Here is a 26,494-nt window from a genome sequence, read left to right on the forward strand (position 1 = left end):
GGATTTTAAAGTCAGTTTTCTTTCCGACATTTATTTTATCTATGTATTTTGCTTGAATTCAAAGAAATATGCACAATATTAAAGTGATTTATTAATATTAAGCATACTGTTGTTCTTTTTTTAGAGCCTGCTAAATGTCTTGGCAGGGTATTCAGCATGGGTTGAGGCACCATGGGTACAAAACAGGAAGAGAGCACCATCAAAGGCTCACATGAAATGATATTGAATTGTAAATACAGATGTGCTTGCAGGGAAGACCCCATTGTGTGGAGGGGGGGTAACATAACCTATACTTTTACTTGGGGAGTCAGACAAGGCTTTCCCAGAAGATTTGTTGGCCAATGTACTGTTTTGGGAATAAAGTCTGGGCAGAAGAAACAGTGCATGTATTGGCCCCTATGGCTTATTTTTCGAAATTTAAAGAAGCCCTTATGTGACAAGAAAGAAGTGTCAGGGGATGTATGACCAAGATAGATTGGAGACATGGTAAGAACTTTTATCCCTTATATTTTTGTTGACACAGAGTGCTCAGGGGTTACTCCCAGCAGTGCTAGGTATATGGATTGAACCATGGTTTCTTTCATGCAAAGCCTGCTTTTAGCTTGTTGAGTTATCTGTCCAGCCTAATTAGTCTTGCCATTGTCTGACTTTCGTATTGAAAATATCACTTCCAGTGCAATTTGGAAAATATGCTAGAAAGGGCCTGAGTGATAGTACAGTGGGAAGGGTTTGCCTTGTTCACTACCAACCCAGGTTTGATCCTTGGCACCCCATATGGTTCCCCGAATCCTGCCAGGAGTTATCCCTGAGCACAGAGTCAAGAGTAAGCTCTTAGCACCTCCAGTTATGGTCCCCAAATAAAAAGCTGGAAGGGGGTAAAAGTAGATGGTAAGAAAGAACTGAGGCTTTAGTTTTAGTAGGGAGACGATGATACACTGTAAGAGAAGCTTGGCTGTAAGTACAACAGAAACAGTATACTCTGCCCTCTGATTTCCAGTTGAGTTTGGTTAACAGAGAGTCCCTTGAGGACACTCAAAATTTGAAGGTATTTGAGGTCTTGGTATTTATTTTCCAAATTTTCTTCATTTTTCTGGGTTGCCTCTGACAGTCTGTGCCTCTTAACACAAGACCATACTCCTCTCAAAACTACTGTCTGCACCATGACTTTCTTTCCATTGAAATTTTCTCTGCTCTTATCCCTTTGCAAGCAGCTCTTTCTCCAATTTTTTAAAATTTGAGTATGTCTTGTTTCCTGTTGGTAACTTCACTGACATACATGGTAGCAGGATATGGAGGGAAATGAACAGATTAGAGATGCATTTCTGGGGTCAAATGAACAAGATTGGTGGCATAAAATGTACAATCTATAGACATGAAATTATTGAATAATTATACTTTTACCTAAACCACTAATGAAATAGATGTCATAGACTATTGTCTGATAAAAATAGTTGTACTCATTGTCACTTACAGGAATTGTAATTTTCAAAGGCAGCTAGATTCCAATAATGAAAGAAAGATAATAATGATGGAATAGTAATATTTTTAAATTCCCTTATGAGGAGCCACACTATTAATGCTCAAAACTACTCTTGGTCTCTGCTCAGGCTCACTGTCAGCAGTACCAAGAGCATCATATGGTGCTGGAGACAGAACTGGGATCAGCTTCATGCAAAGTAAGCCCTTTAAATCCTGTACTATCTCTCCTTTCCATATACTTCCAATTTTATCTTCCATTTTTCCTTTGACTTTGTCTGATTCTCTTTTCATAAATCTGCTAATTATTGAGTAACAGTAAAACTACCCCTCTAATTCTAAATACAAGCTCTAGGTAAAGACTTCCTCTAATGATCTTATTTTTTCTAACATACGTTTCATAGTAGCATTCCCTAAACTTCATTCTAAACTTTTTCCAATCATAGGTAAATACAAACAAAATCTACCTAAAGGTCACTAGTGATCTATAAAACAACTCACAAAAGGCCAAAGCAATTGTATAGTGGGTAGGGCATTTGTCTTGCAAGTGGCCATTCTGTATTTCATTTCCGGCATCCCATATGGTCCCCCAAGCTTTGCCAGGAGTAACTCCTGAGCATTGCCAGGTGTGGTCTAAAAACAAAAGAAAACCAAAACAACCCATAAAGGTCTAGTCCTGGTCCTGCTATTAGTGGTATTGCTTACCATAGTGATAAATAAATCTTCAACTTTTAGCTTCCTCCTTTAAAAAGTACGGCGTTTGCCTTGCACACGGCTGACCCAGGTTCGATTCCCAGAATCCCATATGGTCCCCTGAGCACTGTCAGGGGTAATTTCTGAGTGCAGAGCCAGGAGTGACCCCTGTGCATCATAGGGTGTGACCCAAAAAGCAAAAAAAAAGATGCTAACCATATGTGATGAACTAAAATGCCTAGTAATATTAGCATCTATGTATATCCCTTCTAGATTTTGAGAGAATTAATATTAGCTCATAATTATGATATAAATGAAATATTAATTTGCATTTTTATTATTTGGGATACCATGCTCAGTGGTGTTTTATGTTCAAGTATCACTCTTGGAAGGGCTCAAAGGACCGTATGAAGCGCTAGAGATCAAAGTGCTCGTGCAAAGCAAATGCCTTCTCTACTTACTATACAATAACTCTAGCTCCATATATATAATTTAAAACTTGATTTTTCTAGAATTATCTGCAGTATTTTCCCAAGTTAACCTTTAACTTATGTACTAGTTTCCTATTGATCCTGCAACAAATCATACAAATCATATAAATCATAAAACAATCCTGTTTTATGAAAAAGAAAATCTCTTGTCTTTTACATAAAGTACTGGAAGTCAGAATTCCCTCAGGAAGGAAGTTTTCCTTTGTTTTCTACCTTCAAGGGACCATTGCTTCTTTGGTTTGAAGTCTTACCATCTGGTTTCAAAATCAGCATTGTAACATCTCCCTCTTTCTCTCCTCTCATCCCTACATTGCCTCTGTGTCTATAACTCTTCTTCCTCATTCTTGTGATTATATTGGGTTTGCCTGGATAATCTTCCCATCTCGAGATTCTTAACTTAATCATTTTTTGAAAGGCCCCATTGGCTAAAGAAGGTAATATATCCACTGATTCTTGAGATTATGCATGAACATCTTTGGAGAACCATTATTTAGCTTACCATAGCATCATTCATTTTGGCATGTTCCAAATATGACTTTCTTTTTCAAATTTTGTTCTATTTGTTTCTACCACTTAAATGTTCTGCTACCTCTCTGCATCAAAATTTTCCTAAACTTCAGTGATTACTGTACACATATTTTCTGGACTTGGAGATGTAGTGATGAGCAAGACCTTGTGAATATGTCTGTTCCCTTTGAAACCTCTCTGCTGTGCTTATATATTGGAGGCAGAGATTTGGGTTCTGTGATTTTGCTGAAATATTGGAGTTGTGCTGAAGATACATGCTTTATCACTATGTTCTCATTGCCTCAATCACTTTGCACTATTTTTTTTAATTAATTAATTCTAAGTTTTGGGGTCACACCCAGTGATGCTCAGGGCTTCCTCCTGGCTCTGCATTCAGAGATCACTCCTGGCAGGCTCGAGAAATCATATGGGATTTGGGGGATTTAACCTGGGTCAGCCTTGTGCAAGACAAGCACCTCATTTGGTGTTCTATAGCTCTGGCCACATTAATTAATTTTTTTAGTTTGGGGGTCACACCTGATGGTACTGAGTGCTACTCCTGAATCAGTGCTTGGTGGTCCCTAGTCATGCTGGAGGTGGAGAGGAGGGCGATGTGCCAGAAATTTAACCCTGGTTTCCCACATGTGAAACATGGGTTCAGCCTTTTGAATTGTCTGATCCTCTTACCATTTCTTTTTTTTTAAAGTGGGCATTTTTGTGTTATTCTTTTATATTCTTTCTAAATCCCTTGTTTTGAAATCTAGTTTAAAACATACTTATCTAATAATGTTTTATGTGTCACAGGCAATAAGCAAAAAGAGGTTAATCAAAGACATTTCTAAGACTAGCTTTGCAATCACAATGGAGGCACAGGGAAGGAATATGTCTGAGTGATTTCCATTATACTGTATGCACTAACGAAATTTTCTACAATGAACATGTACTTCTCTAGATAAATAAAAATGTGAGATTGAAAAAGCGAAATGTTTCTAGTTTCCAGGTCTTAAAATTCAAATTCCATAGTAGCAATTAGCACTAGATTTTTGTGTAAACCCAGAAAACCTGCTTCTTAATTTAAGCAATTGTTTGAAATCAGATCTGACTACATAATTTGTGGAGCCAAATGCAAAATGTAAACACAGATCCCTTGTTTTAAACTTATTAAGAATTTGAAGGCAGCAATAACATCAGAACATTAAATCTCTTCTAAGCCTGAGATCCTGTATGACTGTAGATGTTACATGCCATGAAGCCAGTTCTGATTGTCATTATTGTTACATAAAGATACAATGGCCTTTTCATTACATTAGGCACATTCTGAGATATGAAACTATATATTTTACATTTCAGTGAGGAGAAACAAACTTTATGTGTGGTAATAATCACATTTGCCACTTTTTTGCTGTCTTTCTTCTTTCTACGGTGTTGCTAATAATTACTATTTTGACATGCCTATTCCATTTCCAAATTCATTAGAAGTGTGAACATAGTGCAAGTTACCTGAATCTTTCCTATTGCTACATATTTCTTATTATGTGACAAACCAATGAGAACACAACCTTCAACGACTAGACTAACCTGGTGTGTGGCCTCACAAAATCCTATCCTCAGTAGCCCTGTAGCACTATCGTCCTATTGTTCATCGATTTGCTCAAGTGGGCACCAGTAACGTCTCCATTGTGAGACTTGTTACTGTTTTTGGTATATTGAATACGCCACGGGTAGCTTGCCAGGCTCTGCCGTGCGGGGTGGGTTACTCTCGGTAGCTTGCTGGGCTCTCCAAGAGGGATAAAGGAATCAAACCTGGGTCAGCCACATGCAAGGCAAATGCCTTACCTGCTGTGCTATCGCTCCAGTCCCTCAGTAGACTGAAATATTTTATTCAGTTGACAAACCATTGATAAACCATCTGGTCACCGAGTTAGTGCCTCAAATATAGACCTCCATGACTACTGCAGCTTCTTCCTGTTTCAGTGTTAAAATGACCTCATATGGATTCTTTCATTCTGTTGCCAAAAGGAAATAATTAAATTCTCCGAGTCCCAATCCAAAGAGGTATCAAAGCCTTCATTTGGAGAACCTCAGATAAGTGTAAGCTTCCACCAGAAAGGCAGTTCTCTTCCCCCTCTTTGGTCTCTTCCCCCTATTTTGCAGATTATCTCTTTCTAGGCCACTTACTTTTGATGCACACATGTGTATTATAACTATTCATGACATTGTGATAATTATCTTGGGTGTGTTTATCTCCCCTCCCCCAACTATGGTAGACAGAGATGCCTACCTATCTTCCTCTTAAACGATGGATTTGCCCTGCTGCTGCAGGAAGTGTGGTAAACACCCCTGCTTGCACAGGCAAGAGGGATTCACCCCTCCCCCTAGCTTACTCCTTTCCCTGAGCAGCCCACAATTAAGAATTGATCAAATAATAGCTTATCAAATTCCAGTCAGTTCTGCCACATTGGGAGAAATTTGGGAAAACTTTGATAGATAATTCTGGGTTTAGAATTCTTTTCCAGGTTGGTGTCGACTCTGTGGGATTTGCATTGCACCTCTCTTCCCAATCGTTGTTACTCACCACCCCACCCCCCCAACATACATTCCCTTCACAGGGAATGTTGAACGGTATTCATAATCATGGACACCAAACTCTATCCTACTACATGCTTTTTGAGAATACCAGCTACGATACAGACTTTGTCTTTGCACTTAGGAAGCTCAGCATCTGGCCAATGCCACAGCACATATTCAAACCAGCTACCCAATCTGGTAGAAGTGAACTATGTACTTGAAAAATGTAGTGTTCTTAGTTTTTCCTCTCCCTCTCATAGAAAATCATATGATGCAAATTGTTATGAAGCTTTTAACATTGTTAAACATACCACCAATAAAGACAAATGTAATAAAGTGACTGAACTATCTTTAAACAAATTATTTGGCCAATAAAATCTCTATGTGCTGTCTGTATAATTTTTAACATGATGGCATCAATGTTTAAATATAGTACCAGACATTGCCAGTCTCTTTATAGACTGTTGAAATGGTGCCTTTGTTTAAGCCTTGGGAAAATATTTATTTGTTGGTAGAAATTAAGGCAATCCCCAAAGTGCTTTTGAATATGAAGAATGCAAGAGGAGTCTTAGTTATGGGTTTTCTTATAGTACGTTTTTGTTTGTTTCAAAACAAGATGCTCTAGAAGAGAAATCAGGTTGTGGGGGGATTGAAGAAAGCAATGAAGAGAAGAAATAAGCAAGTTGCAAGCAATGTCAAGAGGATGTGAGTGACGGTACAGCTGTTAAGTCAGTTCCACTGCAATAGGACCAGAAATAAAATTGGAAGAAAAAGAAAACAAAACAAATGCTAAACAACACCCCTTCTATCACCCTTCTAAAGACTCTCCTACATGCCACAAAAACTACCTATCCAATAATCTACTATGATGCCAAGTATAGCAGCTTTGATTTCTAATTAACAGGCACTGAATCAATCTAAATGCTATGGGCTCCATAGCTCAAAAGATGCCAGAACTCTATGGAGAGGGACGTTCACATGCGGTAGCGAGAGAAGAGACAAATTGGGGTAAGACAATTTGTGAGAGCACAAGAGGACTTGATATAGGATTTGTTCATTCAAAAAAAGCAAGTTTGTAAAATATTTCTTATGCTTTTATTCTAGACAGGATGTGAATTTAGGTTAAACTAAATATTGTAATATATATATTTGCAAGTGTTTGTTCAAAACAACATTTCAGATAAACTGAGATATAGTATAAACAGAGATTGGGATACAGGAGGAAGAGTGGGATAACTAGGTGGAGCACAAGAAATGTTCTGGGTAGTGAAATCACCCAACGATAGATTTGTGGTAGATTTGTGACATCATGCATTCGACAAAACCCATGGAGCTGTACTTCACTAAGAGCAGCTCTAAATGAAAACCATGTGCTTTAGTAAATAACAAGGTGCTAATATTGGTTTGCCAATTGCAACCAATGTACCATACTAATGATAGATGTTAATAATAAGGGAAAATAGGGGTGGGAAGGAGGGAGTTTACAGGAACTCTTTGTACCTTCTACTCAATTTTCTTATAAACCTAAAAATGCTCTAAAATATAACATCCACTTAGCTACAAAAATCTATTTCTGTCTATGTTGATGGCTGAAAAATTGGGATAAATAGCCTCGTTTCTTTGCATACCAAGAGTCCCCTTTTTGTACTTCTGCTGAAGCAGTCTCACATTTATATCCCAGTAAGTGGGTAAGTGGGATTCATCTCAGAATAGCTGCAATCCAAGTCACTACAATTCACGGGTACACCAGTCTTCAGGTTGAAAACTCTGGGGTTCCCTTAGGAGGAGTGCGGACCAAGTCTCCACCCTGCTGAAGCCCTTGCAGCTGCACCCACACGCCACAGCCACAGTCATGCCAATGGCCCAACCTCACTGCTTCCCAATTAGTCTCTGTGGGGATGCTAAACCGACTGAAATTCCAGATACACCAACTTTGTGGCTGAAAACTCTGTGGTCTTCTTGTAAGTCAGCCTTCTGACTTCCTTTTCTGCCAGAAGCCCCAGCGGCCACACCCACATCTCATAGCTGCCACCATGTAAACAGCCCAGTTTCACGGCTTCATGACTAATCTTGAAAGAGATCCAAGCCAAGCCAAGCTGCTGAAACTCATTGGCTCATTTCTACAGATCTTGGAGCATGTGACAGTGTATGCGACCGTTGGACACCTCCAAATTCTACACAATGACAGTCCAATCGGAGCACACTAAATTAGACAGGAAAGTATCAGAGAAGCCAACTAAGCTCAATAAACAACAAAAAAAAACAACACAGATGACACAACTGGTTAAAGTAGCTTATTAAAAACCCTTAGACAATGACTTTCATGAACCCGCAGTGAGATAGAAACATTTTCAGAAATTTTCTTTTACTGAATTATTTTCAATAATTCCATTAGCCATTTTGTTGTAACGAACAATATAAAAGAAATTATTTTATGTCTACTAAGGGGGCAGGCTTGTAGTGGGTAGGAAACTGAGGCAATGGTGGAGGAAAGGTCATGGTGGTGGTGGAATTGCTGTTGGAACATTGAACATGCAAACCAATTGTATTATTAATAAATCTGTAAACCACAATGTTTAAATAAAGTTAAAAAAAGAAAAAGAAATAAGTGGGTAAATGCCCACCCAATTAATATCTCAATGAATGAACCAAAGAAAAGCAGGAACAATGCATGCAGAGAAGGTATCCAAAGTCCCTGGATCTTGTCACCTGAGTCCACCTCACCCATGGTTTTCTTTGGTCTTATGATAAAGACCAAACCCTTTTCTGCATAAGCTCATTTACATTGTAAATTAAAGAAAAATGCATTTTTCCCCATCTTGAGCAAGACTCTGGAGTCTTCTGTGGCACCAAATATCTCCAAATAGACCATAAATGCTCAAAATAAATTCTGCTTAGGGATTATTGCTCAAGCAGTAAATGAGAAGAAAATGCTGTACAAACACATCAGTACCCCTTAAATGAAGTAACTTTGAGGTCTATGGCCTCCCTAGATTTCCAAAGTTCCTCAATGGACCTGAGTTCAAGTTAATAGAATGTAAAAAACAGGCCTCATTGGCTCCTTTCCTTGCCCTTTCTCACTTCTCCACTCTGCCACTGAGTATTTCATTTGCCTTTAAATACATTACACTTGTTCTCTTGCGTTTTTTTCCCTAGCATCTGCTTTTATGGACCCCAGATGAAGGCCTATGCCTGACCTCAAGTTGACTTTAACCAGTTATCCAGAAAGTCTTACCCCTTTAGGTAGCTTCCATCATCTCTGTGATCCAGTAAACCTGGGGCGGTACATTTCAATTGAGTTCAAAAAGCTGGCCTTCAAAATCTCTCTATAAGTTTTCCAGTTCATAATAGACACCAGACATTTTCACCTCAAATGGTTAGAGGAGTCTTTTTAAGACACTCACCACGCCTTTCATTATTCTTCCGTAGCTCAAAACTCTCTTTCTCTGAAGGGCACAGGTCACTGTGATCCTGTAAAAGTTGTGTCTTCCTTCTCTAGCATCCTCTATGTGATAGATGCATAGTCCATTATCTTCTGGGATTTTTACATATGCATCAGTAGGATCACATGAACTCTAATTTGAAATCTTTTGTTTTTTCTAATAATTATTACTAGGTAGGTGTCAGTAATGACACAGGGGTCATAAGTCTTGTTTTTGTAATGAGAGTACAGCACAGTAAGTTGTGGGAGCGCTTATTTGTCTCTGTTACCCAAACGCAACATCATCTCTTCCTCACTGGGGATTTTCCAGCCAAAGATGCCACAAAGCGAAAGTACTGAGGTCTAGAAACAGGGAGGCCTTTTGTAGACTGGAATTAGGGAAAAGGAAGAGTGAAGCATTAAACAGTTCCTAAAAGAGAAGCAAACATGTTTTGGGTGTCTTCTCTGGATCTCTTGATGCCAGACATTTTCAATTTCACTCATATTATTTTCTTTTATTAATTTTTTTATTTTATAAAGTAGTTCACAATATTTGATTACATTTAGTATTCAAACACCAATCCCACCACCGTTACACCTTCCCACGACCAAATTTCGGGTGTTTTTGTCCCAATCCCCAATCCCTGCTCCAAAGCAGAACCGAAATAATATAATATTTCCCTCTAAGCATAGTATTTTAGTTTTTTTGGATTTTAGCAATTTTAAAGAATTATTTAAAGATTTTACTTTAAATAAAATATAAATATAATATTTAAATATTTACATTTTAAATTATAAAATATTTAATAATTTAAATATAAATACATTTAAATTTAAATTTAAAGACATGACTTTACCTGACTATTGCATTGGAAGGACCTAATGACCTTTTCCATTTGCCTAATTTTTCCCAAGCAATGTGAGTGCAAATATTTAGTGTTCATTTGGATTTTCCAAATTTAAAACCATCAAATAAACAGTCACTGACTAAACTGAGAAGATTTATTTGTCCCCAGTGGGTTGATTAAACATGGAATTCTGTAAAGCTATAGCTGGTCTGTGAACTGTGGGGCTACAATAAATTGAGTTAATTTGTTTCAACAGAAATTTGCAGACCTATTATGACTTTTAGATATAGTACAGTGGCACCTTCTGCAGCAAATCATTTCATCTTAAAGCTGGAATGAAACTTAGAGTTTTCCTTTCAGATTCTAATTACTTAAATCCATATTCCCTGAGGGCTTCAAGGGAGAGGAAGTAACAAAAATAATGGACACATTTCAGAAATTAAGTTCTTTGGAAACAACATAGCTGGAAAGGATGTCTACAATTTTAGGGGCAAATAGAGACTTCAACCACTAGTCTCATAAACCTACAGGGAATTTCTTATTAAATTAAAACAAATATAAATTTTTATATGCAAACGAAAATAAGTTTTAAAAGGAAGGCCTGTATGGGCAAAAGTTAGTGGGGCATATTTTGGGGCAGATTGTCTACCTAAGAAGGCTTTAAACTACTCGGTGATCAGTTCTTGTGCAAAAGTAGAAAGACAGGGTTATTAGTACAACATTGAAATACTACAAGTCACTAGACTTGCTAGGTATTTCTCTGGTGTCAGTTTATGTGGCACTGTAGTACTGTCGTAGCGCGGTAGTCCTGTTGTTCATCAATTTGCTCAAGCGGGCACCAGTAACGTCTCCATTGTGAGATTTGTTGTTACTGTTTTTGGCATATCAAATACACCACAGGTTGTTTGCCAGGCTCTACCATGCTGGTAGCTTGCCGGGCTCTCCGAGAGGGACGAAAGAATTGAACCCTGGTCGGCCGTGTGCAAGGCAAACGCCCTACCCACTGTGCTTATTGTCAGACCATGTAGCAGTCAAATCTCACATAATCTTGGCTCTAAAAGTGCACAATGTGGGTGTGCCTTTAAGGCCAGAGCAAATAAGGTAGGTAAACTTTCTTTCTACTCTTTTTTCTATGCTTATAGTTTCTTTCCTCCTTCCCCCATTCTTGGGCTGCTTCTTCTACTGTGGCATTAGATCTCTACAGGTAGCCTCCGAGAAGAGGAGCTCCAGAAGTCTCTTATTAGGAGAAATTTCAGTGTATAAATCCTTGACTCCTTCAATGCAGACGCTGTCCAGAAGCCCCAAACTCTGAAAACCTAGATGCTGAAGGGTTGAGAATAAATTTGGTTTTCTTGGGGCTGGAGAAATAATCCAGTAGATAGGGAGGCTGAACCAGGTTCAATTACCAGCATCCCATATGGTCCCTGAACACCACCAGGAATGATCCCTTAGGGCAGCGCCAACAACTTAGCCCTAAGCATTGCTAGGTGTATCCCCCAAACCAAACCAAACCAAACCCTTGATTTTCTTACCACTAGGCAGACTTATGAAGGTAAGTCTGATGACTAATATCTAAATTCCTTGTTGGTCTCATGTTCTGCCATTAAATCGGTGACACCCTCTGCACCTGTTTCAGCTCCCAAGACTTAAAATTGCTTTAGGTCAACAGAAGAGGATTATTTACTATGTTGTAACTACAGCACTGTAGCACTGTCATCCCGTTGTTTATCGATTTGCTCGAGTGGGCACCAGTACCATCTCCATTGTGAGAGTTGTTGCTACTGTTTTTGGCATATTGAATACACTACGGGTAGCTTGCCAGGCTCTGCCGTGTGGGCGGGATACTCTGCATAGCTTGCTGGGCTCTCTGAGAAGGATGGAGAAATTGAGCCTGGGTCAGCCACGTGCAATGCAAACGCCCTACCCGCTGTGCTCCAGTCCATGTTGCAATTAAAAGTAAAAAATATCCATTCTTTAGTCTGTTGGATATCAACCCTAAGTGCTTTAGGCTTTATCAGTGAATTGCCCCTCTCCTCCTCCCAGAGAAGCTTACCATGCCCTTGCTGACATCCTTAATTTAGCCAAAGTCTTCAACCTCCCCTTTGTTTTGCATATTAACCCTACGTGCTTTAGGCTTAATCAGTGAATTATCCCCTTTCCTCCTCCTAGAGGAATTTTTATTACCCCTGCTAGCATCCCTAACTTAGTTAAAGCTTATTTGTAAACTTTCCCTTGCATTTTACCTTGCATTATCACAGTCCCCCATGTTAATCTTGATTGCTTGTTAAAACAAAACTTTCTGGTTATTCTGAACTTGTATTGACACTGCTTTGTATTTGAAGTGCTGTATATTTGTACTTGCTTTTCTGTTTCCCCTATAGCCTTTTATATGTTACCATAGAGCAATGTTCTTTGGTTAAACAAAGCAAGACCATGAATGCTGTGCTCCTAATATTTGGGAGTTGATTGACTTTGAAATATATCCGCTCCTGGGCATAATTACTTGATCATAACTACTTGACTCAGGCTTCAGTTTCTGTAGTTCCTGACACCCCCAAAGGGAGGTCCCACTGTGGGACTGGGATGGACCCGGAGTGAGTGGCAAAACTACCCGGCAGCGAAATGGGACATTCTAGAAAGCATAAATGCATGGTTTTTATGCGAACTGTTACAACTTTAGAGACTGGACCCCCCTGGGGAAGAACTGGCCTCAGGACTTAGTCTGGGATTTACGGTAAAAGCCTTGCTTGCACTCAGAGCCCAGAACCAAGTGTTTAAAACCCTGTTTGCTCTCAACCCAGAGAACTAAGTGTTGGGATCTTTGCCTCTTGCTATGTTTATCCAACAACTGCTAGTATTGACAACTTAATACAATTAGAGGGAAACATAAAAGCAACGCAGTTGTCTCTGGCAGACAGAGTGTCTCTTTGAGTTGATCTCCCTAAAAGAATTTCCTCAGCCAAATATTTATCTATGTAAATGACCATCACACCTGTGCTTACCTCAACCCCCCTTCAGATGTTCTATAAGTATGCTAGCAACCCTGCATTAAACGGGCCATTTTCACCATCTGACTGTGGTCCCCAGCCTCCCCGTCTCCCCGTCTCTCTGTGTCTCTGTTGGGGGGCCCTGGGGAGGTGGGGTGGCGGGGAGGCGGCTCAGGGCTACCGACCGCACACAGGTGTCCAGCAGCAGCGGCAGCCACCAGAGAATCCTCATCTTTTCCTTTTTGTGATTACACAATAGTTCATGATGTTTTTCAGAACAGTAAATAAAATCTGCTTTATCTTTTTGACACAAACAAAAAGTAAAGTAGTGCTTTCTTTCCTTTGAGTGATTTATCTCATATTTCTTTTTCTGGTTCCATCAGACTTTGTACACAGCCTCATTGTATATTTAAATTCTAAATATTCTGTGCCTCATACTTCTCTAATGGCTTCCACTCATTTAACTAAAAATTATTTATTATTTATTAATTAATTATTATTTTTCTTTGGTTTGGGGGGCACACCTGGCACACCTCACTTGGAACTCAGGAATTGCTCCTGGCAGTTCTCGGGGGACCATATGAAGTGCCAGGGATTGAACTTGGGTCTGTCACTTGCAAGGTAAACTCCCTACCTGCTGTATTATCTCTCTGGCTGAATTTTATTTTAACTTTGCTATTACCTATGTGGACTTAGAAGACAATGGAATAAGTTTACATCCTGATGCTTCATATAAAAATTTTAGAAACAACTCCATGTTCCTGACCAAATAAATAGATTTCTATAGCAAGTGTTTTTCATGTCTCTTGAGCCTCTTCTTCTCTTTTCCTTTGTTTTCTGTGTCACACCAGTAGATCACCTAATTGATGTGTGGAGATATGCACTTTGTATGCTTCAAGATTCGAATAGTCTATATGGTGAAAATTTTCTATTCAATTTTTATTCCGGTGTGGGGTGGGGGGAGACGGGACTGGGAAGGGGGGGTGGGATGTTGGGTTTACTGGTGGTGGAGAATGGGCACTGGTGAAGGGATGGGTTATCAAACTTTGTAAGGGAGAAACATGAGCACAAAAATGTATAAATCTGTAACTGTACCCTCACGTTGACTCACTAATTAAAAATAAACTATAAAAAAAATAAAAATAAAAAAAAAAAAAAAGAAAAAAAAAATTTTTATTCCGTACTTCCCTTACCTGGAAATCTTTCATGCTGTGTTTTCATGTGTATGTGTATGTGTGTGTATTTCCAGAAATATTCTGTTCATTTACAAGTTACATAATACATATTCACAGAGGAATACACATTATACATGCATGTGTTTATGATATTTCCTTTCCCCCTTTTCACAGAATTCATGTCATACACATCATGCATACTACCTGCATTTTCTTTCTTCACTTAAGAAAAATAGTGAAATAATTCCTATATTTATGCATAAAGCATCTCCTCACTCTTTTATTTTTCAGTTTTAGGGTCTTACCTGGAAATGCATGAGGCTACTCCTAGCAAGGTACTCAGGGAATCACTTCTGGTTGTACCCAGGATGCCATCCTGTGCTGGGGATAGAACCCAAGGGTCTCTCATGAAAATCATGTGTTTCAGCTATTTGAACCATATCCCTGTTCTTCTTCATTTTTGTTTATGACTCTTACCATTATATTATGGATGTGTCATGGTTTATTTAACCAACCTGTTATAGATGAATAATTGGAATCTTTCATCTTCTATTATTGACAGTGCTGAAAGCATAAATTTCATTTTTAACAGTTTCATTTTTAACATCTGAACATTTATCTGCAGGCTACATTTTAATAAGTGTAATTGTTGGAACCATGGTGATAGTACAGCAGGTAGAACATTTGCCTTACATGCAGCCAGCACTGGTTCATCCCTGACACCCTATATGGTCCCCTGAGTATCACCAGGATTGATTCCTGAGCACAGATGGTAAGCCCTGGGCACTGCTTTGTATGGACTCTAAGCAAAAAATGTTGGAATTGCTAAGTCAAAAGTCATGCTTTCATAATTTTGATAGACGTAGCCCAATTTTTCTCTTATAAATAAGCCCCAGGTGCATGTCTTATATTACCTTTTGAACGAGACCACTGCATTTGAATCACACTTATATATTTGTCTGTTTTTCATTCACCTGCTACACCAGGATTCCTCTTATATCAGTAGCTCTCATGTTCTCTTTGCTAAGTACCTCTCATAAATGAAGTATTTTCTTCTGATTCTGAATGGCAATTAGGAAAAGAAGAAAGAAAAGGAATTAGAATCAAAAGACTTGGGAAGCAAGTCCTGGCTATACTTCCTACATGCTTTGTGACAGGGAAAATTACTTATTTTCTCTGAGCCTAGCTTTCTTCATCTACAAATAGAATAAGACTACTATTGTAAATGTTTTGGGAAGACGAAATAAAGTCTGTTTAAGAAGTGTTTGGTAGCTGGATCCAAAGAGATAGTACAACGGGTAAGGCACTTACCTTTTTTTTCTTTTTCTTTTTTTGTTTTTTGGGGTCACACATCGGCGATGCACAGGGGTTACTCCTGGCTTTGCACTCAGGAATTACCCCTGGCACTGCTCAGGGGACCATATGGATGCTGGAAATTGAACCCTGGGTCGGCCTTGTGCAAGGCAAATGCCCTCCCCACTGTGCTATTGCTCCAGCCCCAGGCACTTATCCTGAAAGCAACTGATTCCATTTGATCCGAAGCATTCTATTCAGTCCCCCAGCACCACCAAGAATGATTCCTAATTACAGAGCCTGAATATTGCAGGGTGTGACCCAAAAAAGAAAAAAATGCTCAGTAGCAATTCTGTTTTGATAGTATCCTTTTGTAGTCCTATTCCTATTTTAACTTATAATTGAGCCGGAATGTGACATTTTACAAGACAATGCCTGCACTCCTCAAAAAGGAGTGGGGCCGGAGCAACAGTACAGTGGGTAGGCCACTTACAAAGCTGTTCATGATTGGGTTTCCATCATACAATGATCCAGCACCAGTGTACATTTCCCACCACCAATGTGCCCTCCCCATTTCCCTCCAACCATCCCCCAACACCCGCCCTCACCCCCAGCCTCCCTTTATGGCAGGCACTTTTCTTCTTTTTCTTTCCCTCCCTTTCCTTTTCTGCCTTATGGTTTTCAATACAGGTACTAAGAGGTCATCATGTTTGTTCAGCGCATTCAGTATTTTTATCAGGATGGTAAGACTGGAGTAGCTTTTTAGCTGAGTGGCAGCTTTGAGGTGTGGATGTGACTGCTGAGGTTTCTGGCAGTACAGGGAAGTGGGGAAAGGTAGCCCGTCCTGATCCTAGAAAGCCTGAAGATTTCAGTCACAAAATCCTACCTGAATTTTCAGCAGATTATATCTCGGTGAGGTCCATCCTGAGATGGTGGAAGCAGGCCAGGGGCATGGCGGTGATTTTGGATTGTGGAAGCAAGCAGCTGCCGGGAGCTCTGCTTGTTCGGGCAACAGGCTAACCTGGCCCCCTCCAATTTACCCTCATCTGTTCAGCCTTGCGTAGGTCTAAGAGTAACTGCAATTTTTTTTTTTGCTTTTTTGGGTCACACCCAGCGATGCACAGGGGTCACTCCTGGCTCATGCACTCAGGAATTACTCCTGGCGGTGCTCGGGGGACCATATGGGATGCTGGGATTGGAACCCGGGTCGGCCGCGTGCAAGGCAAACGCCCTACCCGCTGTGCTATCACTCCAGCCCCATAACTGCAATTTTTGATCTCTGAATCAAGGCTGATAAATGAGCTTATATGCTGAGCCAGAGGTGGTTTGTGGGCGTGGCTCCCAAATACCTAACTTTTGGCCAATTAATTTCTTGGGAAACTTGATACTGACCTGTTGGGGTTTGGCCAGAGGCACAGGGGAAATTTTGGGGTATCAGGAAGCCTGAAGGTACCATCACACTGCTGATGCACTCGCCCCTCCGGGACAGGTTGACCTGCTGGCGGCACTGTATCCCCTTTCCACTCTTTTTTGAGGAGTGCAAGCGTTGACTTGTAAAAATGTCCCACATTCTAGCTCATTGTAAGTCAAAATAGGAATGGGACTACTATGAAAAGATATTATCAGATTAACTGTGTTATTTTAAGCCATAAATTTGTGACTATTTTTTAAGCAGCACTAGAAAATGAATGTACTATGTAAATAGTATGTCCAGTGAGATAAACCAATGATGAGCTTGCATAGCTTCGGTAGGAAAAGAAAAATCAGAATTTACTGTCTTTTAATACAACACTAGCATTATTTAATTTGTGTTTCAATTGATTCAATGCTTATCTTCCTAGGAGCCAATTTTCCTAAACCAGAAGAACCTACACCATACCTTAATAGTCTTTTTACATTTTTAGGATCTGGTGGCTCACTAAATACCCATTGATTGCTTCTAAGAAAACATTTTTTAAAACAGTTTCTGATTAATTTTCAAGTACTTTAACTTAATTATGTTTTGAATGATAAAAGTTGACTTTAAAGGCACTGATTTGGGTTCTGATTTGAGTTCTGATTAACTTCTCAGAAATGGTAGAACTAGCCCTGTTTCAGTCACTGATTAGATTGAGGATTCTATTGGTTTTGGTTATTATTTATTTATTTATTTATTTTTTTGCTTTTTGGGTCATACCCGGCAATGCTCAGGGGTTACTCCTGGTTCTCTGCACTCAGGAATTGCTCCTGGCGATGCTCAGGGGACCATATGGGACACTGGGAATCGAACCCGGGTAAGCTGAGTGCAAGGCAAATGCCCTACTGGCTAAGGTATCACTCCAGCTCCTGGTTATTGTTTTTTATTACACTTTTTCTTGCATATGTTCAGTGTATTTTCAATTTATTGCAAGAATAATTATTTATTCTTAGTAAGACATACAGCTAATAGTGAATTTCCAAAAGAAAGACATTAAATGACTTGATTTAAAGAAATATCAGTCAGGTCCATAAGAAAACAAAACTATGAATCGGGGGACCATGTAAAAGCTTAATTTAAAAGTTTTTTAGAGTTATAAGACCAGCTATTTCTTAGTAATAATTATCTAAGAGATAAAACTGATATATAAATGTTTTAAATGAACTGAACAAGAATTTTAACTTTCTATATTATTACCCCAATGTAGGTTATTTAAAACCTGAAAATTAAAATATCATTATTCATTAAAGTAAATTTAATAAGAACAATATGATGACCAGATATAGCTCATCTAACTTTGAAAATAGCTGATATTTTACCTCACAATATTTGTTTGAATTTTATATTTACAATTTTGCATTCTAATTCCACATGGTAACATGGGTTCTTATTAACTGAGTTGTTTGCATAACCAAAAGAAGAATTTACTGGCCATGGATAATAACTATCTGTCGTATGGGATTTATGAGGAGAGGAGGATCAAATTTCTAGATAGAGCTTCTATTCTTGGTCACTGACTTGGTAGATTAACTGCTTAGGAGCTTTGAATACAGCTGTGAGTATTGCTAATGTTTACCCTGGATTTTAAAGCTTTTGAATATTTATTAATTTTAATTGGTTTCTCATCAGTTCAGAATACTATAGAACTTCAGAGGTATAGCTTCACACCATTACATGAGTAAAAATTTTCTACCACACCACCAAAGAAAATTTCATTTTGATGACTTAGCTTTTTAAAATGAGGGAATGAAAGTATTCAAGTATGGCAATCTATGCCTATAGAGGTCTATTATACAGTGTGTGGTTAGGAGATGTAAGCTGCTGCCTACAACTCACTTTCCCCTTGGAGCTCAAGGGATTGTACAATGAATCCTCCTAACATCCATTTACACTTGATTAAGAACAGGTGGAGGGATCTTTATTTCACAAATAAGGGTTACACGTAAAGAGGTTAATGATTTGCTGACAAGTGAGGGATGAAACTGAGCTGGCTGCCTTCCTGGCCCAGAATTCTCTGCTCCATATTATCACGTCCTGTCTTTATAGTCATATTATTGGAAAGACTGGTTTTTATTAAAACCACATGCTTGTTTTGGGACAGAAAGGGAGAACTAGACAAAGTAAGTCTTTTCACACAGTGTTTTTTACCATAGTGTTCAGGTAGTCACTAATGATTGTTTGTATTTTCAGAATTATTTCTGTTTAGTTCTTTCCCTCCTCCTCCCTTTGTCTATGTGGATATGTTAAAAAGAAATGGAGTGAGGGCCAGAGAGATAGTACAATAGGTAGGGCGTTTGCCTCGCACACAGCAAACCCAAGTTTGATCCCTGGCACCACATACGGTCCCCCAAGCACCACCAGGAATGATTTCTGAGCACAGACCTAGGAGTAATCCCTGAACATTATTAGGTGTGGCCCCAAAACAAAAAATAAGAAAGAAAGAATAAAAAAGAAATCTTTCATGTTTTTTGTTTTGGTTTGTTTTGAAATATGCCTTTGGAATGCTGTTATTACTATACAGTTTCAAGGCAAAGTTTTAACATGGAATAATCCCTAATGACATCAAGAGAGTTGAAACATTAATGAATTTTTTTCTGGGGACCCACACCTGGCAATGCTGGGATGGAACTCAGAGCTTCCTCATACAAAGACTGCATTGCATCCCTTTGATCTGTCTCTCTAGCCTTATAGAAATTATTCTGTTCCCTGTGTATTTCAGGGAAGTGAGTCTCCTTTGCAATCATGTAAGTAAGCTTGCTAAAACTTGTGGACAGTTTTTGTGCTGTCGTGACTATACAAGAAGTGTCAGAATTTGCGGAAACAAACAAGAAATGTTAGGACATCAACTTGAATAGCTCCATTATGTTACACAATTTTAAATGGAGGGAGGTGACTGCGGACCCCACTTTGAAGATATCAAACATGAGAATTTCATTCAAGCTGCCTCCCCTTTTCTCCAGCTGGCAGCATCACTACCGGAATCACAAACAACAGCAGGTAATTTTAGCAGAATGTGTCTCATCCAAAAGAAAAAAAAGAGTTTAGTTGTACCAACAGACAAGAAAATTCAACAATTAAGCAACAATTAACAAATAATGTGGTGCCAGCTCTATAAAGAATATTTGAAAATTGTAGCTGAACTTGGAAAAATGCAAATGAACTCTATTGAAAAGCATTAGATCCAAAGAACAGAAACCATAGCGATGGCTCAGAGGGCTCCGAAAAGGAATGCTCTTATAAATTAACATGTTGATATATAGAGGTAGTATGGTATTACGTAAAGAATTTTATGCACTTGTAGGTCAGAAGATCAACTCTGCTTCTAGCATAGCTGTGTGACTTTTGTTAATTTGTTTGACCTCTGATTTATTTTTGTCGCCTGTAAAATGGGAGGGTGGTAATACATATACTCATAGGGTTATTACAAGAGACAGATGTGACTGTAAAGTGTAAGGTTTTGTTAACACCATCCATATGGGTCCAGTTTTAAATTACTGGGCTGGAACAAACTGTATCTGATAAGAATGCTAAACTACATATAAAGACATCTTTGATAAAGCAAGAGTGTAGTATTATTTTATCTTGTTCTATGAGTGTAAGAAATGGCTTTTAAATTTTTTTCTTAAACTTTCTTCCAGTCATTTTTGTGTTCCATTCTCTCTAGGCAGTGACCCAAGTCTTGGGATCTTACCCAGGATCAAATCAAGCTAATATTTCTCTCTCAGCTCTGGTGTGTGTGTGTGTGTGTGTGTGTGTGTGTGTGTGTGTGTGTGTGTGTGTTCTTCCTCTGGTCCTCTGATTGTTTTATGTTGAGACACTGATAGGTAGCATATGCTGACTCTCACCATTGGTACCCATGTCTCTCTTAAGTCTTGTTCACCCTCCCCAGTTACACTGATGAGAAGCAGACACAGTTATTGCTTGGAGACTCATCAACACTTCCCTCTGCTAATCTGGGAAAATCTTTTCTCTATGTCTTTCTTCAGGAAATTTCATATGGTCCTATATATCTTTACCAAAGTCTTAGGCTTTTACAAAATAAAGCCCAGGAAGACGGATACTCTTTTTTTCAACTTTCTTTCCCTTGGTTTTTTTTTTTTTTTTTGTGGAGGTGAGGCTTGAGCCACACCCAGTGGTATTCAGAGTCTATTCCTGGCTCTGTGCTCAGGACTGACACCTGGCGGTGCTCAGAGGACCAAATATGGTGCCAGGGTAATTATCAGGTAATTATCAACAAGGGTTGGAATTCCTATACTATCTTTCCAGCCCACTTTTTTTTTTTCATTTCACTTTCTACCCTATCACATACCTCCCCTGAGCACTGAGTTGGCTCTGATTGGAGGTGGGTATGAGGAAAGAAGGAAGAAAATCCAAATTGCTCTTGTGCAATTTCTATAGTCCTTTGTTGATTCAACATATGGTCATTGAGCAATGACTATATAGTAGAGCCCGTATTCTATCTTTGGAATGCTACTGAAGCACAAGAGATGTACAGTGCCTCCTCAGGTGCTTACATTCAAGAGATAGACATGAACAGCAACTTAAAAAAGTAATTTGCATGATGGCACTTGTTGTGATGGACACACACAAAAAGGTTAAGAACAGGTATAGAGAGGGAATGGAGAACTAATATAAATATCCTTTTTTTTGGTTTTTGGTCACCTTCTATAATGTTCAGGACTTGCTCCTATCTCTGTGCTCAGGTATTGCTCCCGGGTAGCTCAGGGGACCATATAGGAGTTCCGGGGATCAAACCAGAAACAGATATATGCAAGGCAAGAATCCCTACCCGCTGTACTATCTCTCTAGTCCCAGAGGAACTGATATAATTTAGGTCAGGGAGGTTTATTTGAGAAAGAGCCATTTCATCTACTGTCTGAAGGATAAATGGCAATCTGGGTTGGCGAGGAAACATGCTGGACAAGTGCATAGTTCACTGAGCCTGGTAGACATCACATAGCAGGCTAAGATGTACATCACACACAGATGTACAAAGATACATTTTCTGTAATCACACAGCTTTAGATCCTGAGGCGATAGTGTAGCTAAAAATAATAACTTATTCTCTACCTTTCCAGTATGCTCATTCTAATTTGTTAATTCACCCCCAAATTCAATGATCATTATTTTTCAGTTTAAAATTATTTAATTTAAAGTTGTGTAATCCCATCAACGGCCAACATCCAGAGAGAGACTTAAAAGCAAGCTCCCAGAAGCGATATCTTTAGCCTTCTTCTCCCTCTGGGAGAAACTGGCAATCTTCTGAGAGTTCCCTGCCCACATGGGACAGCCTTGCAAGCTTCCCATGTTGTATTCATATGCAAAATCCAGGAACAAGCTGGATCTCATTCCCCTGACCCTGAAGAGCCCCCAATGCAACATCGTTAGAAGGGCCAATTCAAGATAGACTTTTAAGATCTCAGGGAAAGAACAAAATGAGATGTTACTGAGCCCGCCCTAGAAATCGGTGATTAATGGGATACTGTGATACTGTGATACTGTGTGAATTTGAAGTTCATCAATTATTATTTACCACTTCTGCTATTCTTAATACCAACACAATTATTTGGGTGAGTCTAAACCTCCCACACTGTAGATTTTGTACCCAAAGGCTATTAGGGGTAGGATCCTGGGCACTACTGTGCTAACCTGTGACATCAACTCTCTCGGTAGAATCAAAGATAAAAGGAAGGGTTAGGTAGATGTAAGAAAACCTAGGGTGCTGATACAGTGGTCCAGAAGAACAATGGAGGCAGTTGGGCTAGAGGCATGATAGTCATGATGCACAAAGGAGATGAATCAATACTGAAGAGGGATAAAAAGCAATACAGAAGGGGCTGGAGCAATAGAACAGCGGGTAGGGCATTTGCCTTGCACGGGGCTGACCCGGGTTCGATTCCCAACATCCCATATGGTCCTCTGAGCACCGCTAGGGGTGATTCCTGAGTGCAGAGCCAGGATTAACCCCTGTGCATTGCCAGGTGTGACCCCCCCCCCAAAAAAAAGAAAAAAAAGCAATACAGAAGAAGGAGGAATAAATAAGACTCAGTGATTGATTTGAAATTTATCAGATGGGGGCACTCTTAAAGAAGATTGCATTTGTGGAGTATAAATGTTGGGCAGGGGGTGACTTTCCAGTTTAAAGATAGCTGTATCACTGAGGTAGGAACATTGAAGAGCAACTGAGGAGGATTTTCTTGTGGAGGGATATATACGTAAAGTGGTTTCCTCCAATTGAAGTCTAGCAATTAAATTACTTGACTCGACTCTTTCCAGGGTTAGTTGGAAAGAATAGTTACTGAGAGGTTTCTCATGCTCTAACTGCCTCCTCAAGAAGTACACTTGTTTGTCTGATTGTAATTCACCACTTTCCATGTCCCAAACACAATTTCTTCTCTCCTTCTTTCTTTTAAACATGCCCTCCCCTGCAAATGCCACCCCCATCCGGAAAGGTTAATTTTGTGCTTGGAGTTATTCTGCCACCCCCTGGGATCATCCTTAATATCTCTTTATTTCTTAATTATTTATTTTTTTGCTTGTTTGGCCACACCCAGTGATGCACTGGGGTTACTCCTAGCTCATGCAAGTAGGAATTACACCTGCTGATGCTTGGGGGACCATATGGGATGCTGAGAACTGAACCGGGGTTGGCCTCGTGCAAGGCAAATGCCTTACCCACTGTGCTATTGTTCCAGTTCTCTTAATATCTCTTTATATGGTGAACCCAAGGCCTGCACATGCATGGCAGGTGCTCTACCACTTACTGTGTTATCCCCTGCCCCAATGTTATACTCCACAAATGCAATCAATCAGCAATTGTATTGTTTTTTTTTATTTCAGAATAGATCCAGAATTCAACCTTTTCTTTTCACCTCCACTGTTGCCTCATTTATTTCAAGTCACAATCTTTTTGTCATTTCTTTCTTGAATTGTTGTAATAGCCTTTCCCACTTCAGCTCCTCTACAGCCTGCCATTCACAAAGAAGTCAGAATGAATTGTTGAAACAAGTCATATCATGTTATTACTCTGATCAGAACCCTCCAATGGTTTTTAAATCTTATCAAAGTCAAAGCCAAAGTCCTAATATTGGGATTGAAGACCCTACATGATCTGACTTGAGCTACCTATATGACCTTACACCGTACTGTCTCCCCACTTGCACATCCTTCTCAAGCTGTACTGGTCTCTGGGTGTTTCCCAAATTGATTGAGCATGTTTCAAGTTCAGAGCCTTTGAAATTTCCACTTCTGACTGCTGTGCTTTTGCTCTTTACATACATAGGTTGTCCTTCTTTGCCTTTTACTAAAATGATACATTATCAGGGAGGCCTTTTCTGAAAATCCATAATGCCTAAAAGGAGAGAGAAAGGAGAAAAGTGCCTGCCATAGAGGCAGGCTGGGTGGGAGGTGGCGGGGGGGGGGAACTGGAGACATTGGGTGATAGGAAATGTGCACTGGTAGAAAGATCGGTGTTGGAACACTGTGTGACTGAAACCCCACTATGAACAGTTTTGTAACTGTGTATATCAAGGTGATTCAATAAAAAAGAAAATCTTATTTAAAATTGCCATTCTGGGGTCAGAAAGATAGTACAGAGTCAGGGTCCCCTGAGCACCACTAGAGTGATCCCTGAGCACATAGCCAGAAGTAAGCCCTGAGCACTGCCAGGCATGGCCTCCAAACAAAAAAAATTTTTTTTGGTTTTTGGATCACACCCAACAACGCTCAGGGGCTACTCCTGGTGGTGCTTGGGGGACCATATGGGATACCAGGAATTGAACCCAAGTCAGCTGCGTGCAAGGCAAACGCCCTACCCTCTGAACTATCACTCCGGCCCCCAAACTCCAAACAAAATTTAAACATTAATAAAATAAAATATCCATCCTATTCCCATAGTATATTCCCTTTACTGATTTTTACAGCATTTATAGCTATTTAATGCATAATTTGTACCTTCTGATTCTGTTCTCCTCTGCTCCTTTCACAACACACACTCCACAAGAGCACTGCTTTCCCCAGCCCTCCTGCCCTTGATATGTCTTCTTTGTTTGTCTTGATATTTAACACATAAGACGGACTTCAGTGGTCCTTGCTTATAACCAGCCCAGCAGCAGCTTGGGGTTGACTTTTTGTTTGGAGAGATCATTGCATTTGTCCAGCTGGGAGGAATCAGAGCTCTGGACAAGTCCCAAGGTTCTGAGTTTTTCCATTTCTTTGGCCTCTTCATCCTATTCCCATTCCAGCAAGAAAGAATGGAGTTATTTTTTTCCAGTCAGAGCATTAATTTTAATCCAAGGAATGCAGCACACAACATAGCAACCAGAGAGTGCTGTTTGGCTGGGCTCAAGACAGCCTGCAGCTGGGCTCACAGTCTCACTGGACTCCTGATTGGATGGACTTTGGCCACTGTTAGGTGGAGTCATGTTAAAGTCAATAGTGCAAGCTTTGAGAAACGTTTTAGATACATGGTCTTTTCCTCTCTAACAACTTCTTATGATAGCAGTGTTAGTCATGGTTCAGGGATGGCAGCCACGCAAAGTGAAATAGTATTCTGTCCATGGGGTTCTCTGTGAAACTGGAAAGGGACTTAGGGGTGTCTTATGCTTCTCAGAGGCTATGAGAAACAAAGAGGGACTGAAGTAGGACAATCGCGTGAATTGAGATGCACATCTAGATAAGTCTTATGGCACAACCTGGAGCCCTGAAAAAAAGATTGCCATGAGAGGAGTCCCTTATTGTGAGGACAATAACAGTCCAGGGACTCAGCAGTTGATTGAACTTGACACTGAATGACATGTTCATCCTATTACTTCTTTCACTTTTGAATTCTTTTCTTTCTTTCATTACCTTTTTTCTTTCATTATATTTTCGGCAGTTTTGGGGATTTAGCCTAGGATCTAACACATACAATGGTGCTGTTAAGACACTGAGCTATATTTCTGGCACCTCCCCTCTTCTTCCCTTCCCTCCCCTCTCCTTTCCTCCTCTCCTTCCGTTCCGTTCCGTTCCGTTCCCTTCCCTTCCCTTAACCCTCTCCTTTTCCCTTCTCTTTCCTTCCCTTCCTATCCCTTTCCCCTCCCTTATCCCTTTTTTCCCTTCTCTTCCCCTTCCCTCCCATTCCTTTCCTTTCCCACCGTTTCCTTCCCCTTCCTTCCCTTCTCTTCCTTCCCCTCTCCTCTCCTCCTTCCCCATTCCCCCTTCCTTCCTTCCTTCCTTCCTTCCTTCCTTCCTTCCTTCCTTCCTTCCTTCCTTCCTTCCTTCCTTCCTTCCTTCCTTCCTTCCTTCCTTCCTTCCTTCCTTCCTTCCTTCCTCCCTCCCTCCCTCCCTCCCTCCCTCCCTTCCTTCCTTCCTTCCTTCCTTCCTTCCTTCCTTCCTTCCTTCCTTCCTTCCTTCCTTCCTTCCTTCCTTCCTTCCTTCCTTTCCCTTCCTTCCTTCCTTTCCCTTCCTTCCTTCCTTCCTTCCTTCCTCCCTTCCTTCCTTCCTTCCTTCCTTCCTTCCTTCCTTCCTTCCTTCCTTCCTTCCTTCCTTTCTTTCTTCCTTCCTTCCTTCCTTCCTTTCCCTTCCTTCCTTCCTTCCTTC

The sequence above is a fragment of the Sorex araneus genome, chromosome X (genome assembly GCF_027595985.1).
Source record: "Sorex araneus isolate mSorAra2 chromosome X, mSorAra2.pri, whole genome shotgun sequence".
Lineage (NCBI taxonomy): Eukaryota > Metazoa > Chordata > Mammalia > Eulipotyphla > Soricidae > Sorex > Sorex araneus.